A 16,069-nucleotide genomic window follows, 5' to 3' on the forward strand; every position below is an offset into this window, starting at 1 on the left:
TGTGATAGCGTCGGTGAGGGATCACTCCACGCAGCGCTGGCGTGTGAGCGAGCGTGCGTGCGTGTGTGCGCGCCTTGGCGTAGGCGGCTTCTCTGCGTATGTGAACTCTTTTCATCGAGGGTTAAGGTCTGCGTGGGCTGCTTATACATTTTCTTTTATGAATGAATTGTTTTTCCCGGGGAAAGTGCTTTTCGGCATGGATTCGAGGGGACAGGCGGTCTGCGTGAGTTTGTGCGTGTGTCTATGTTGGCAAGCACGTGTGAGTGTGTGCGCGCGCGTGTGTGGGTTTCCCTTTCGTCCACTGTGTATCGACACGTCTCTCGTCCTTTGGCGGCGGTTATCAGGCTCGCCACGATCTCGAGCACACACTTACTTTTGGAGAACACTTAGCGACAGCGTTAGCCCCTTCATCAGATAGTGTTCTCCCGTGGGCGGTGACGTTCGCCATGATATACGGCCGGGTTCCCTGGGTGCTGGACTCCCATGTAAATCAGTCTGCTCGGTGAAGCACGGAGGCGCTGCAGCCAGCGAGGAGACACTCAGCCTGTCCATGTCCACTGCTGCACTGCAGACAAACTCTTCACCGAGACTGCTAATAGAAAACAGCGCTACTCAGCCGCAGACGGCGTAGGCTTGGTCAGAGTGGTCGAGGCTCGTAGTATTTGAGCACAAGCCTCTTAATCCCCAGCTACTTTCAGTGGTTTGAATGGTGGCAATTTGAAGTGCCGGTGAACCTCCAAAATGGAAGCTGAACACCGGGTCGTGGTATTTGCAAGGCCGTGCCACGCACTACTGGACATGTCGAGTATCAGGACTCCCTAATTTCTGAACCCAACCAGAGACCTCTGTTCCTGTATTTGCCAGGTTTGGCATGGAATGATTGTGCAGGGGTAGACAGTGTTGTCAGGGCAGTGCACATTGCTCTGTCCCTGCTGACAGTGATGCTAGTTTCCCCTCCTTAGAGTTTCTCTCCAACCCAAGTGAGGCTTTATACAACAGTCGTCCCTGGGTGGGCCCTCAAGCTGTTCCACACAGTTCCCTGGTAAAGCAGAGGGATCGTCCCTCCTGACTGAGATGGTCTTTCTGAAATCTTCTCTCTGACCATGGGGTTTCTGCCGTCTGCAACTTGCGCTCTGTGTTTGTGCGTGAACAAGAATCTGATGATAATCCTCATGCGGGAAAACAAGGCTATCAAAGTAAGAAGGAAGACCATCGTTCAGGCAAGGATAATACATCGTGCCGGAGTGTCACTGAGCAAGTCTGTGAATCCAGGACCTGCTTCTGTAGCTTACTCCTGAACTCTGGCCATCCTGTGGCGACAGCCAAGCGCAAACTTGAACGTCTTCCTTTGGGATCAACAGAGTTGCTCGTGTGCGCTTGCGATTGCGTCGCATGTTGCATGCGTCCTTTTTGTGTTTCCGAAAGCATAGCGAAGAAACGAGTGGCACAACGAAGCAGGCGCGAGTCCCAAGGCTGCACTTAGGCAGTGTTATCCACCTTGAGTAGCCTGTCTCTTCTGCAGCGCGGCTCCCTCGTGGGTTTGACTGCAAGCTGCGGAGGGAGAGTGTTCGTCAATTTGCACTCGGATAACAACATGTGATGTGCACGTGACTGCGTTGTCACGTGCGCGCGCACGCTCGCTCACACATAGATACAAACACATAAAGCACAAAGCGATCGTCCCTCGTCCACTATTAAAGTGGGGCCTTGCTTTGTTATGCCCCCCCGCGGATTAGCTCCAATCCAGCACTGGACTTGAGCGGTCTCGATATTAATCCATTTGACAGTGACAGGATGTGGATTGTCTTATCAGACAGCTCCTCTGTTTGGACACGGGATGAAGGGGGGGGGGGGTTTGGGAGACAAACGCGGCTGTTGGCCCCTTGAGAGTGACATTGTCACTTCTACTTTCAAGCGAGACAAATGACACGGCGTGGAAGATGAATCTGATGTGCAGACGGCTTGTTTCCATAATGTGGTTTTGTTGGGTCCATTAATATGGTGTGTGTGTGTGTGTGTGTGTGTGTGTTTTAAGTGTGCTTGGTAGCAATGCTGCGGTGGGCGTTCTAGTGAGTTGATCTGTGACCGTTCGTGATGGTACATACACGCATCACGTGTGTGGACCCCATTTCTTCTCCGACGCCGTTGTGCGTGTAGAGTCCAGTAGGCGTACTTCAGATGCGGCAAATGAAAACGGCGAAATGCTCGATGGTGTATGGAACCCACTCGTGTTGTGCGTAAACCTAACACACAAACATAGTATGTATGTACACATGCCAACATGTCAGGTCGCTTAGAAGGAAGAGCCCTTCTTGGCAGCTTGACATGGGGTATCTGGGACAATGGCGCTCGCGGCGGCTTTTTGACAGCAACGGTCGCGGGGGCTCAAACGCCGCAGGCTGCAAACACTGAAAACAGCCGTCGGGACGCGAGCCAATCAAATGGAACAAGTCAAGATGTCGAGTGAACCCCGCCATCCATCATCTGGGAGCCGGTCTGAGACCGTAGCTCCTCTATGGGAGGGTGCCCGTTGACACATTCATTGCGGTGGCAGTTCACGTACACCGGCGTGAGCGGTTTGTGTAATAGAATTATTTAAATGATGTTGTGATAAACTCCCGTTTAATCTCATTTGTACGGCGGGCCTGGAGTTATTTACACATCACAGATGTGGTAAAGAAGGGCCACGGGTCTTAATCAAAGGCAAGCAGCGTTGCCCTCGGTTCGCCCCGCGTCGGGATTACAGATGGTCTAGTGGTTGCTGAAGACGTGGATGGCCCCGATCCAGGTCTGTCCGCGTCGCCGCCGCCGCGTTTGAGGTTTCGGTGGGTTTTGAGAGCCTCTTCTGTTGATTCGCCTCGTTTAACGACGCGGGTCGTCACAGTCCGACTCAGCCGCCGCGGCGACCCCGGGTTTAAAGAGAGCCGAATGATGCGGGTGAGCGGCTGAATATGCAAGGGAGGGGATAAAGCGATGCGCGAGACTCGGCGCTGTGGCCTCGGGGTGTTTATCGTGGGAGAGCGCGTGAAACCGAAAACGAGCTCAAAAGGGCGCCGCGGAAATGGATCGCTGCTTCATTTGTCACAACTCGCGCTTGCCGCGCCAGTTCACATGGACGGGGGGGTCACGTCCTGGTCACGTTGTGGGGCAAAAGGGACATCCCTGTCCTGTCCCCTGCGGTCAGCCAACGAGGGCGCCGTCCCGTACCTCTGCTTGTGGGGGTGGATTGTCTGGCGTGAGGAGTGTGGCAGTCTGGCTCACCGGATAGCGACATGAAGTCACGGTGCTACTTTAAACAGGGAGGAGGCCGCCCACTCACTGCAGATAGCGGTGCTAATGGCCGCCGGTGTCACAAAAGACAGTGTGTTGTGTTTATTTATTGCTGTGTATGTACTGTGTGTGTGTATATTTGTATGCTGGCTTGTGTGTACTAGTGTAATTTTGTTTCCGTGAGTGTATTGTATGTGTGTGTATGTGAGTACGCTAGTATGTGTGTGAGTGTGTGAGTACACCGGCATATATGTGTGTGTGTGTGTGTGTGTGTGTGTGTGTGTGTGTGTGAGTACACTGGCATATGTGTGTGTGTGTGTGTGTGTGTGTGTGTGAGTACACCGGTGTGTGTGTGTGTGTGTGTGAGTGTGTGTGTGTGTGCATGCATGTGTGAGTGAGTGTGTATGTGTGTGTGGGTGGGTGGGTGGGTACAGGGGGAGCAGCTGCTGTCAGAAAATGATATTTCTGCTGGGATAATCGTTTTGACTCTAGTAAGTGTCCAACTGACTCGTCGCTCTTTGGAACACACACACACACACGCACACAGAATGACCAACACACAGGCTGTTTACAGACACAGCCACAGATAAACACACACAGAGAGGCAAACACACAGGTTGCCAGGGAGGTTCTGAACAGTCACCTCTTTAGAACAGGCTCCTCTCCCGATGGGGAACGTTGAACGCCCTCCAACATGGAAGAAAAAAAAGAGGGAAGAAAGCCCTCTTTTCTCTTGCCTCAGCATCTCTCGCCCTTTCCCTCCATCTCTCTCTAGCTGTTCCCTTTTTCCCTTATCCATTTACCTCTTTGCTCTCTCTTTCTCTGTCTTCCTTCATCCCTCTTTCCATGACTGTGTCTGTGTATCTCGCCTGCTCTCTCCCTCTCTCCCTCTCTCCCTCTCTCCCTCTCTCTCTCCTCTCTCTCTCGCTCGCTCCCTGGCCAGTCAATAAGTTGTACCGCAGCTTGTGCCGGCGCCAGAGCCCAGGCAGAGAGCCACAGGTAAAACCATCGCAGCCAAATGACTCATGAGCTGAAACAGAACTACCTCTTTGCTACTTGAAAGCACTGCTGAGCCCCCCGTTCTTTAACTCACGGCCAAATAAACCGCTCGAGGCGCGGCGTGTTTTCCAGCGCCACGGGCAGCAGGACATACACGTCGACGGGAGCCCGTCTAACCAGGACGCGAGATGCTAAGCCGCGGCGCACAGCAGCGCACCGTCTTTCCCCATCTCCTGCCTCGTTTCTAACTGGACGTGTCTGTGGGGTAAATGCCGAGGGAGGGAGACTTTTCTGAATACGAAGACACGCCGGTGAGCGAGACGGCCGCACATCCCGCACGTGCACACACAAAAACCCCTGCCCCCCCCCCCCGCTCTTATTACGCTGCCTTACTGGGGTTTAAATCCCTCCCTTCGTTTGACACTGCATCACAGGGCTTCGCTCCCTCTGTTGCCATGGAAATGGCGTTAGGCAGTGTTGCTGCGACGGCTCTTGTATATATTTATTTTATTTCTTCTTTTTTTTTGCAACCCCCCCCCCCCACTTGCATAACCTCACGCCAAAAATCATGGTACTTCTTGGGACTCACCGATGCCAACTGTGGGTGGGTGGGTGTGTGTGGATGTGTGATTGTGACTGAAAGTGAGTGGGGAGGGAGACAGAGAGAGAGAGAGAATTTGAAGAAATAGGGAAAATAGAGCAATAAGGAGAGAGAGAATGACAGCCCCCCCCCCCCCACACACACACACACACATTTCCCAGCAGAGTTCACATGTGAGGACAGTGAATGTGTGGGTAGGGTGCGGCTTATTTTGCCTTCAATTTGATCCCTGCAACCTCCCTTGAGGGATCTTCCAGGATATTAGTCTGTACTTCCACGGCCAATTCATACACCTCGGCACCATCCAGACACACTCAGTATTAACACACAGGCGAGTTCAGTGTCGTTTCTCATCCGTTTTAGATTGCCATTAAATTTAATGATGTTTTTTTCCAGATAATTAACCTATTAATGGTGTTAATTACACTGCATTTTGATCAAGTGTTAGGCTAATTTACCCACTCAAGAATAGCAAATAAACCTTTGTCTAATTTTCTGTGCCATTTTCTGTGCCGCGACCTCCCACGTTTGCAGTAGGATGCTGTGGTGCGTGGCCTTGTTGTGAAGAGCCTCATGATTCACATCACTTTTCCTTCACATATAGGGCCCATTATATCTCAGTCATGAATAAATAAATCAGTCGGTCAGCAGATTAGGGGGGCTTTTCTCTTCACAAACGACCGTGATCCATCAGTTCAAATAGAAAGGACAGCCTTGGGTATCTACTTATGTGGGACAAGTTTTACCTGCATCGCTGATGACACTACCGAGTGTGCAGATGTTAAGCACGAGGGCGCCGGGTCGAGTTGTGAGCAGTGTGTTTACTAGAGAGGCTGATGGTGCAGGGGCAGCGGTACAGTTGAAAGCGGAGTCAGTCAATGGCCGGGTCAGTCAGTGTGACACTTCCACTGATTCCTTTCCTCCTCGTATAAACCCGCTGGATATATTCAACACAACAACGTGTGTCTGGATATTGTGTCTGCCCCTGAGCCGGAGAAAAAAAAAAAAAAAAGGAAGTCCACCATGGAGTTTGGGGTCAGAAACACATGTGTTGAGTCATAACAGCACACGTTTTCCTTCCGACCTGCTGGGTGTGCACAGAGAAGTGCGGAGTAATGATTTGACAGCGATGTAATTGAAGGGTACAAATCCAGCCTGGCATCTTCCCTCTCCAGCATTATTGATAATCCGAATCGTAATCAGAGCTCCATCTGTACTGCTGCTGCAGGTGAAATGACACACAACAAAAAGCGTTCGCGTTCACTCGTTTTTTCAATGATTGCATTTTGCCCTTGCCTTCACCTCTACCCCTCTAAACTGCCCCTAGGGTTTTGGATTTGGCACAGAGCATCTAAATCCATCATCGTGGAACCCCTCAGCTTGCAGGGCAAGGGGATAATTCGATTTCATCATTTGTTGGCTTTCAGTGGTATTGCATTTGGATGATATTTTGGATGTTGTCATGTTGTCATACACAATTTTGTTGTCTAAACTGGCGATAATGGGAACTGATTACCTAAAAGGTCTCACAGAATGAAGTTGGATTTACTTGAGGGAGTGTTATTTGACAAGATTTAATTTGATATTATGGTCTACATTAGCAAAAAGTTCAATGTGATGAAACTTGCACTCTTAAACATGGTATTTTTGCATCTTTGCAGATATATGTTGATAGCATGTAAAATACCCTGCGATGATTGTGATAGGACAGTACTAGTATGTAGTACTCATCATACTGACCCCAGGTGCGATAGGACACGACGCATCTGGAAGCGCGGTGCAGAGTCAAAGAAACGACTGTTTCCCTAAACGTAGAAAGGGAATAGAGATGGTGTAGGGAATAGAGATGGTGTAGGGTAGATCTGCTGTGACCTTTGTAACCTTTAATGTACAGCTGACAATCTCTGTCCCTCCCAGCGCTGGGAGTCAGGGAAAGGTCAGAGGTCGGACTGCAGGGTCAGTGTGAGAATGTAGTCATCAGTTCTGAGAGAGACAGCAGGAGAGAGAGAGAGAGAGAGAGAGGAGAGAGAGAGAGAGAGAGAGAGAGAGAGAGAGAGAGAGAGAGAGAGAGAGAGAGAGAGAGAGAGAGAGAGAGAGAGAGAGAGAGAGAGAGAGAGGAGAGAGAGAGAGAGAGAGAGAGAGAGAGAAAACGTGTTCATGAATCACCAGAGAAGAAGATGACAGTGAAACCCGGGTTCTGAGTTGGTTATCCAGAAAAGGGGCAACCGGCTGAACACGTGATGAAGCAGGAGCCTATTTGAAGAGAGATCTCTCACAATTGAACTCTATCTCTTCTCTCTCCAACTTAATTATACAATTCTCTCTCTCTCTCTCTCTCTCTCTCTCTCTCTCTCTCTCTCTCTCTCTCTCTCTCTCTCTCTCTCTCTCTCTCTCTCTCTCTCCTCTCTCTCTCTCTCTCTCTCTCTCTCTCTCGACACAGTATGCCTACATTCTCTCACCTCTATCCTGGTGCTGCTCTTCCATGTCGTCTTAATTTCGTAATGCTCCGGATTAGTGCCGGGTGATATGGAAAATATTATTATCATGATAATCACTGGGAATTTTACAAAATATTGATCAGAGCTGCCCATAAGGGAGGGGGGGGATCATGTAGGCCAGCAATAATCATGTTCATCTAAATATAAGCAATGGTAATAGCAATATTTGCCACTGAGTGTGAACTGGCTAAACAGATGGAATGTAAAGGCATTATAAAGAACTTTGTGTCCAGTAAGACAAGGAAGATGGTTGTATAGAGGCAAAGAGGAAGCCATAAAGTAGGAACTTGCATTTTCCACTAAGAATGTGTGGTGTAAGTGTAGCAGATCTTTGCTGACCTTGGTGTGTTTAAGTGTGTCAAAGACTTCTAGTGTGGACATCCGGGTAGCTTAACAGTCTATTCCATTGCCTACCAACACGGGGTTCAAATCCCTGTGTTACCCCCGGCTTGGTCGGGTGTCCCTACAGACACAATTGGCTGTGTCTGCGGGTTGGAAGCCGGATGTGGGTATGTGTCCTGGTCGCTGCACTAGCGCCTGCTCTGGTCAGTCGGGGCGCCTGTTCGGGGTGGGGTAGGGGGAACTGGGGAGAATAGCGTGATCCTCCCACGCGCTACGTCCCTCTGGCGAAACTCCTCACTGTCAGGTGAAAAGAAGCGGCTGGCGACACCACATGTATCGGAGGAGGCATGTGGTAGTGTGCAGCCCTCCCCGGATTGGCAGAGGGGGGTGGAGCAATGACTGGGACGGTTCGGAAGAGTGGGGTAATTGGCTGGATACAATTGGGGAGAAAAGGGGGGGATTCTAGTGTATGTATGTATGTGTGTGTGTGTGTGTGTGTGTGTGTAAGAGAGAGAGAGAGCCTATGTAGCCCCTGTTACTGAGTATGTCTCTTTCAGTTTACATGTATGCATTTCATATGAGAGAGAGAGAGAGAGAGAGAGAGAGAGAGAGAGAGAGAGAGAGAGAGAGAGAGAGAGAGAGAGAGAGAGAGAGAGAGAGAGAGAGAGAGAGAGAGCATGCATTGGTATGAGTAAGCAGATTGGGGGGAATGGGGGCATTTGCTGGCCCTTTTCAGGGGCCCAGCCATTTCTGTGGTCGGGCCTGACATACGTATATCACGACGTGCAAAAACACCATATTCAAGAATCGGGTTCATCACATTGAACTGTTTGGTAATGGAAAATATAACAAACCAAAACTACTCTTTCAGTAATACTTCCTCAAATTGTTCAGACTTAATTTTGTGAGAAACTGTAGGTAATAGATTCTCGTTATCGTTAATTTAGACAACAAAATTGCGTATGATGATATGACAGTATGCAAATTTCCTCCTGATACAATTGCATTGAAAGAAGATAAATATTTAATTATTGTCCAGCCCTACTCAGGACATCTCTCTCCTGTTCCCCTTTCGCTCCCCTTTTCTCTGTTCCTCCACTTTTTCTATCTTCATCCCTATTCCTGTTCTCTCTCTCTCCCTGGCACTCTCTCACTCTCTTCCTCCGACTTTCTTTTTCTGGATTGTGCACAGAGATGAGCCGATGTGCAGTTTTGACAGCACCAGACTGAATCACATAAACAAACCATCTAGATCCCTGTGACGCTTTTAATGCATTCTCTCTGAAGATCTGCTGGTGTAGCTCTCCTCGTGTCTCCACAAATCCTACATTAAAAACACAGGCACTGCATCGGGAGAGCATCCGTGGCCTCCTGTGAAGGCCTGGCTTCTGCACCGGCTTGTTGCTAGCTAATGAGAACAACGGAGGAGTGTAGACATCACTCAGCTAAGTCATGCTGAGCTGTGCTGACCTGCTCCAAAGTGCTCTGCCATTAACCGAAATTTGATAAGACAAGGTCTGACTAGCTACAGGATGCTTTCAGAACCTTGCGAATTTTTGCAACGTTTCTCTTCGGTGAAATGGCTCATTATTTCTTAACAGATGTGACTTTGTGTCACATCTGTTAAGAAATAATGAACTGTGACTTTGTAAGCCCTCGAAACATAGACACTTAAGAACATTAAAGTTATGATGGCTAAATGAGGTATCCATCAAGTCATTTCATTTGTGTATTAGAGGAGTTCATTAAGGATGTCTGGGTAGCGTAGCGGTCTATTCTGTTGCCTACCAACACGGGGATCGCCAGTTCAAATCCCTGTGTTACCTCCGGCTTGGTCGGGTGCCCCCAAACACAATTGGCAGTGTCTGCGGGTGGGAAGCCAGATGTGGGTATGTGTCCTGGTCGCTGCACTAGCGCCTCCTCTGGTCGGTCGGGGCGCCTGTTCTGGGGGTGGGGGGGGGGAATAGCGTGATCCTCCCACGTGCTACGTCCCTCTGGCGAAACTCCTCACAGTCAGGTGAAAAGAAGCAGCTGGGGACTCCACATGTATCACAGGAGGCACGTGGTAGTCTGCAGCCCTCAAAAGACTGCATTAAAAGTGAATGCATGGACTAGCATCGCTGCTGAGGACGGCTGTGATTGGCAGTTTACTGTGTAGCAAACGTGTTTGAGGACATTGAGCGCTGAGCAGCAAATGTTATGCCGAAGAACAAGGAAGTATAGAAGCATTGAACCCTGAATTAAAACTCTGATTGGTCGCATGTCATCCCCCTTATGCTTACATTTAGCCCAGAGGACATCCCATGACCATCCTCGGTGCGAATTTTGCAGGAGCACCTGTATGTAGTAGTGTTTTTTTAAATGGTAGAGGAAAGGGGCGTGGAGGAAGGCAAGTTTTACATTGTGGTTATCAAGTAAATACTGGGCAAAGATCCTTCCATCTAGTCGTATTCTTTTTCTTTCCCTACCTCTTTTCACAGTCAGAGGCACCCGGGGCCTTCCCCAGTCCACAGAAGTTAAGGGGGAGTCATTTCTATGCACCTGTGCATCACAAAAACCAACACTGAGTTACTCCCATTCATATTCACACACATGGGCACTTCAGAGTGTCAAGATCACCCGAGATGGATGTTTTTAGAATGTCGAGGAAGCTTGAGTACCACGAGAAAACCTACGCAAACACATGCAAACATTGGGAGGACACAGTGCAAACTCCCCACCGAGGGGCCACAATTAAGCGCAGGACCTTTTCGCAGTGAAAAATGCAAACCATTAAGCCTCTGCTCCCCGTCACATACGTTTCATTCAGTTAGGCCCACGGCACTCCAAGGAGACTTAACAGTAACTTCTGGTGTCCCAAGAGCCACTTCCTGCCCCCTAACCCACGGTTAAAACACTGACCAGAGTTCTATCCATCTACATTACAGTCAGGGAGGGATCCTTTTGCACAGATGGATTTTCTTGTTATAAAAACATGTAAGCATTAACCTCCTTATCTGTCTCACTCTCTAGTGGGACATCTGAACCTTGGGGCTTGAAATGATGGAATGGTTTATGTAAATAAGACCTGATTAATTTGAAAGTGAGGAAGATCTCACCGTTGGAAATGTTGAAGGGAGAGTGACTAAATGGTCTGCAGTGAGTTGCAGTACCGTGGTGTGTACAAGTCACTTTGCAGCTATCATTGCTCACAATGTTATTCAGTCAGTCAACACGGGAATGTAATTACACCCACTCCCCCGCAGCTCCTATTAATAGCCACTGATAAATCATCAATGTGACATGTTCATGACACACCGCCAAATTTTAATCACACAAATGTGGCATGAGGGGGGTCTCCAAAGATAATGCATTCGCCAGGGATTGTTCTCATGTAGTACAGCAGCATGGCAGACCCAAAACACAGGATGTGAAGTAGCATCCACTGCATCATCTTTCCTTCCACTGACAGTGCATATGAATTGATCCAACTATGTCAAACACACACACACACACACACACACACACACACACACACACACACACACACACACACACACACACACACACACAGTTATCATTTTCAGCGCCGACCCAGTCAAAATCCCAGGACTTTTGTGATCGGGTCCTGGTTTTTGCTTTTCGGAAGCCACACGTTTTTCAAGGTCCATCCATCGTCAACGTTGCTCCCACCACGCTTGTCCTCCTGAAAGTTGATGTCAGGCAGTCTCTGGCAGGTTGTGCCAGAGGCCTGCTGGCTAATAAGAAGCAGGGTCATTAGGCTAGATGGTGCCGCCATGGTGCCCACTGAGCAGCACATGTCTGGCATTAGCACCTACAGTCAGGACTATAGATTAGCACACTCAGAACATAGATCATGCTTACAGTATGCAACAGTGATTTCTGCTGTCTATCTTACATGTGTACATATCGTACAGTGTTTGCATTCTAGTGTTTGCATTAAAACTGCATAAATCCTTAACATGTAGTGGCAACAGAACTGTCCAGCTTACTTCGTTCAAGTGAAGTTAAAGGGAAACAAGTGGGATTTTCAACTCTGAATGTGTATTCTCTATATGTGTGTGTGGGTGTGTATATATATATATATATATATATATATATATATATATATCCATCCATCCATTCATTATCCTAACCGCTTATCCTGCTGTCAGGGTCGCGGGGATGCTGGAGCCTATCCCAGCAGTCATTGGGCGGCAGGCAGGGAGACACCCTGGACAGGCCACCAGGCCGTCATAGGGCCGACACACACACACACACACACCTAGGGACAATTTTAGTATGGCCAATTCACCTTCTCTACATGTCTTTGGACTGTGGGAGGAAACCGGAGCACCCGGAGGAAACCCACGTAGACATGGGGAGAAAATGCAAACTCCACAAAAGTCAAGTAAAGTCAATTTTATTTGTATAGCCCAATATCACAAATTACAAATTTGCCACACAGAGGACGGCCCCCAAGGTTGGACTACCCTGGGGCTTGATCCCAGTAACTTCTTGCTGTGAGGCGACCGCGATAACGACTGCAGCACGGTGTGTGTGTTTGTGTGTGTGTATAAACATTGTTAAAAGAAACACTCAGTGGTAGGGAAAGTGCTCAACAAATTAGGAGCAAAATAATCCAATGAGTCAAGTAAATTCTTTATGAGACACTACAAGCCTGTTTCATGCCATAAGCAATCATCAGCAATTGACAGCTGATGATTGCTTATGGTATGAAACAGGCTTGTACTGTTTCATAAAGAATTTACTTGTCTCACTGGATTTTTTATATATATATGTGTGTGTGTGTGTGTGTGTGTGTGTGTGTGTGTGTGTGTGTATATAGTCCTAATTCCTCAACACCTGACGCAGACCTTGTTAACTCGGGTGACGTCCGAGCAGATATGACTATTCGTGTTACTGTCACTCATATCTGAGGTAGTTGGCTTGTATAGCAGTCGGAGTCTAAGCCACGGACTCTTACTGCAGACTCTTCCCAACCAGGGTTTGAACCCCCGGTCTCTGACAGGAAAGCCAGCGTTCTTACCCACTGAGCTATCCAGCTGAGTTCATCAGAAAGAGGGCCCCCCAGCACAAATTGCTGAGTGAGTACGTCGTGGGGAGGAAGAAGAAAAGGAGGTATCAAGGAAAACTAAGCTCCTCCATGGGATGTACCATCAACAGATAGAGGACGTGGCTGATAGTGAGAAATCCTACCAGTGGCTAGAAAAGGCTGGACTGAAGGACAGCACAGAAGCTCTGATCATAGCAGCACAAGAACAGGTACTCGGCACCAGATTGGTTGAGGCAGGGGTCTACCACACCAGGCAAGACCCAAGATGCAGGCTGTGTAAAGATGCCCCTGAGACAGTCTAGCACTTAGTAACAGGGTTTAAAATGCTAGCTTGGAAAGTGTACACTGAAAGGCATAACCAAGTGTCTGGGATAGTGTGCAGGAATATCTGTACTGAATATAGACTGGAAGTCCCCAAGTCCGAATGGGAGACACCACCAAAGGTGGTGGAGAATGGTAGAGCTAAGATCCTGTGGTACTTCAAGTCCCAGACTGACAAGCAGGTGCTAGCTAACCAACCAGATATTGTGGTGGTCGACAAGGAACAGAAGATAGCAGTAGTGATCAATGTAGCAATCCTGAGCGACGGCAACATCAGGAAGAAAGAGCATGAGAAGCCAGAGAAATACCAAGGGCTGAAGGAAGAACTAGATCGGATATGGAAGGTGAAATCCACAGTAGTCCCAGTGATAATGGGAGCACTAAGGACTGTGACCCCAAACTGGGAGAGTGGCCCCAGCAGATTCCAGGAACAACATCTGAGGTCTCTGTCCAGAAGAGTGCAGTTGTAGGATCTAAGATACTGCACAGAACCCTCAAACTCCCAGGCCTCTGATAGAGGACCCGAGCTTGAGAAAGACACCACCCCCCACCGAAAAAGGGCGAGAAGGAGATTTTATTTATATCTAGTAGGGATAACACTAGCAGCTATAAAACCGAGCAGTCTTCTGTGTGTCCCAGAAACATGACAGAATTTGTGTTCGCTGGTGACGTCATTTGCAGACACAAATCTAAGAATGTGAAAAAATAATTCCTGGTTTGCTGATAGGCTGCACTGTATACGCATGCGAATGACATCGTCACACAGAGCTGTATAATGTGGCATTGTTATTTGCATTTTCTTGTACAGTGCAGCCTATTGGCAAACCAGGAAGTAGGTTTTCACACTGGCAAACACTTTTCTGCACAATTTTGGCAGTGTTTCAGACACAAAAGATTGCTCAGTGTTACATCTGCTCATGGAGTGCTATCCCTCTAAACATATAAATACACAGAGTGAGAGAGATAACGTTGAAAATCACGATTGTCTCACCTTTAAATGAATTTGCCTCTCTCACTTGCATGATCTGAATCACAGACGGCAGGACCTCTGTATAGTTGGTTGCCCTGTGTAAGCAGTACATAGGGCAACTAAATACCGACCTATTCATTATAAGCATAATTGTGAGTGAACATTTGCCACCCAACCATGAATGTATAAAATGATAAACTAAAATAAATGCAAAGCAAATTATGAATGAGAAGAAGGGAAGGGCTGTCTGGTTTTTTTTTTTTTTTTTTTTTTTGGATCCGGGTCCCACAGTGACCTGGAAGTTAGAGGCGTAGCATTTAAACAGGAAAGTCACCAGTTAAAATCCTCAGAATGACCAATCGAATTGCAGGAGTGGATGAGAAACGTATCCCTTCTCTCAGCAACTGATGATGAAGTGCCCATGGGCAAGGCACTTTACTCCTGACTGCTCACAGAAGACCTGTTCACTGGCCAGTGGTAGGAGACTGTAGCTCCCAGGTGCGAGTGTATCTGACTGTGTTGCATGACGGTTTAAAAAAAGAAAAAAAGAAAAGCCCTTACATGGATCAGTCAGTTTTCCCCTGACAAATAACAGCCACATAAACAAATATGATGCGGGTATACAGGTGGTGTATACACTCCAGCCTTTGAACACTGACAACTCTATCTCTCAGGGCCTTTCAGTGTCCACCCCCCTCCTGTGTGCCAGTTTGGCTGTCGCATCCCACCAGGTGGCTGCTGTCAGAACGGGCCTCTCCAGAGATGGAGTTAGAAAATTGGATCCAGATCCATTAAAGACAAATGACAGGAATCTCACTGTCATGTTAGGCTTGTCTGTGGAGGACAGCTCTTTGGATACCTCTGTAGTTGCTCGCCAAATCGAACCCACGTCAGCGAATGACAGTGGGAATGGTTACGTCGACTTTCTGAACAAGCCATGAGTGATTTCGTTTAACAGATGCACTTTACAGATGGGTGTTGGTCTGTTTTTTCATTAGCAAGCATATGAAGCAAGCTCTCAGTGTGTCCACAGGGCTTTTTAAAAGCCCACATTTACTGTGTCATCCAAGCTGAAAGGTAGCGCACTCTAGGCACTTACCACTTCCTGTCAGTATGTGATCGGAACGGCAAACTATCATATAGAAACACGGTCCAAGTATGTTTGGAGTCGTCTCACTGGGGCTCTGGTCACACAAGAACTAACAACAGTTGTCCTTACCCAGTTTACTGCTTAATCCAGTTAAATTCACACTCCGTTTGAATGACATTGAGAACTGGTAGTATGAGTCCTGCTGGAAAGAGGTAGCGACAACCGAAGTCAACTCCAGTTTCTGTTCAAGGGCGCTTGGCTGTGTGAGTATGGATGGGAACAGGAGCTGACAACAGCTAGATGATGCACAGTAATGAATGCTCCCTGAATAATGTATTCCCCTTCAAAATAAATAAATAAAGATGGCCGGGGTGGCAAAACATGGTTCAACTTGGACAGTTGCTGAGACAAAATTATTTTGAAAATTTTGGGCAGATTCTTTTTTTGTTGCACTCGCTGCCAGGTTAAGATGCAAAAACACACAACTTCTCTGGCCTCCCTCAGCAGAAATAACCAGAACTTGAAGGGCTGCCTCCCTGTTTGTCGAGATTACATTTCCACCTGCACGATATTGGAAATGTGAGATTTACATTCAGAGCAAATATCACGCTATTGCAAATTTACCGACAACGTGTTGAATACAGGAGTGAGTCCTGTTGCTAGATCATATTCTCTGTCGTCTAAAAATGCTTGTGTATGGATACAGAACATGAGTGACTCCAGTTAGAAACTTGTCTAGCTCGATGATGTAAACGTGAACGGGGCCTGGATGAAACTACTGCCTTACTAATCACATGTGCTCATCTTACTTAAATGCGTACACTCTGTCAGTACAGTACAGTATATTCGGTATACTCATGCATACACTCTGTCAGTACAGTACAGTATATTCGGTATACTCATGCATACACTCTGTCAGTAC

The sequence above is a fragment of the Lampris incognitus genome, chromosome 16 (genome assembly GCF_029633865.1).
Source record: "Lampris incognitus isolate fLamInc1 chromosome 16, fLamInc1.hap2, whole genome shotgun sequence".
Lineage (NCBI taxonomy): Eukaryota > Metazoa > Chordata > Actinopteri > Lampriformes > Lampridae > Lampris > Lampris incognitus.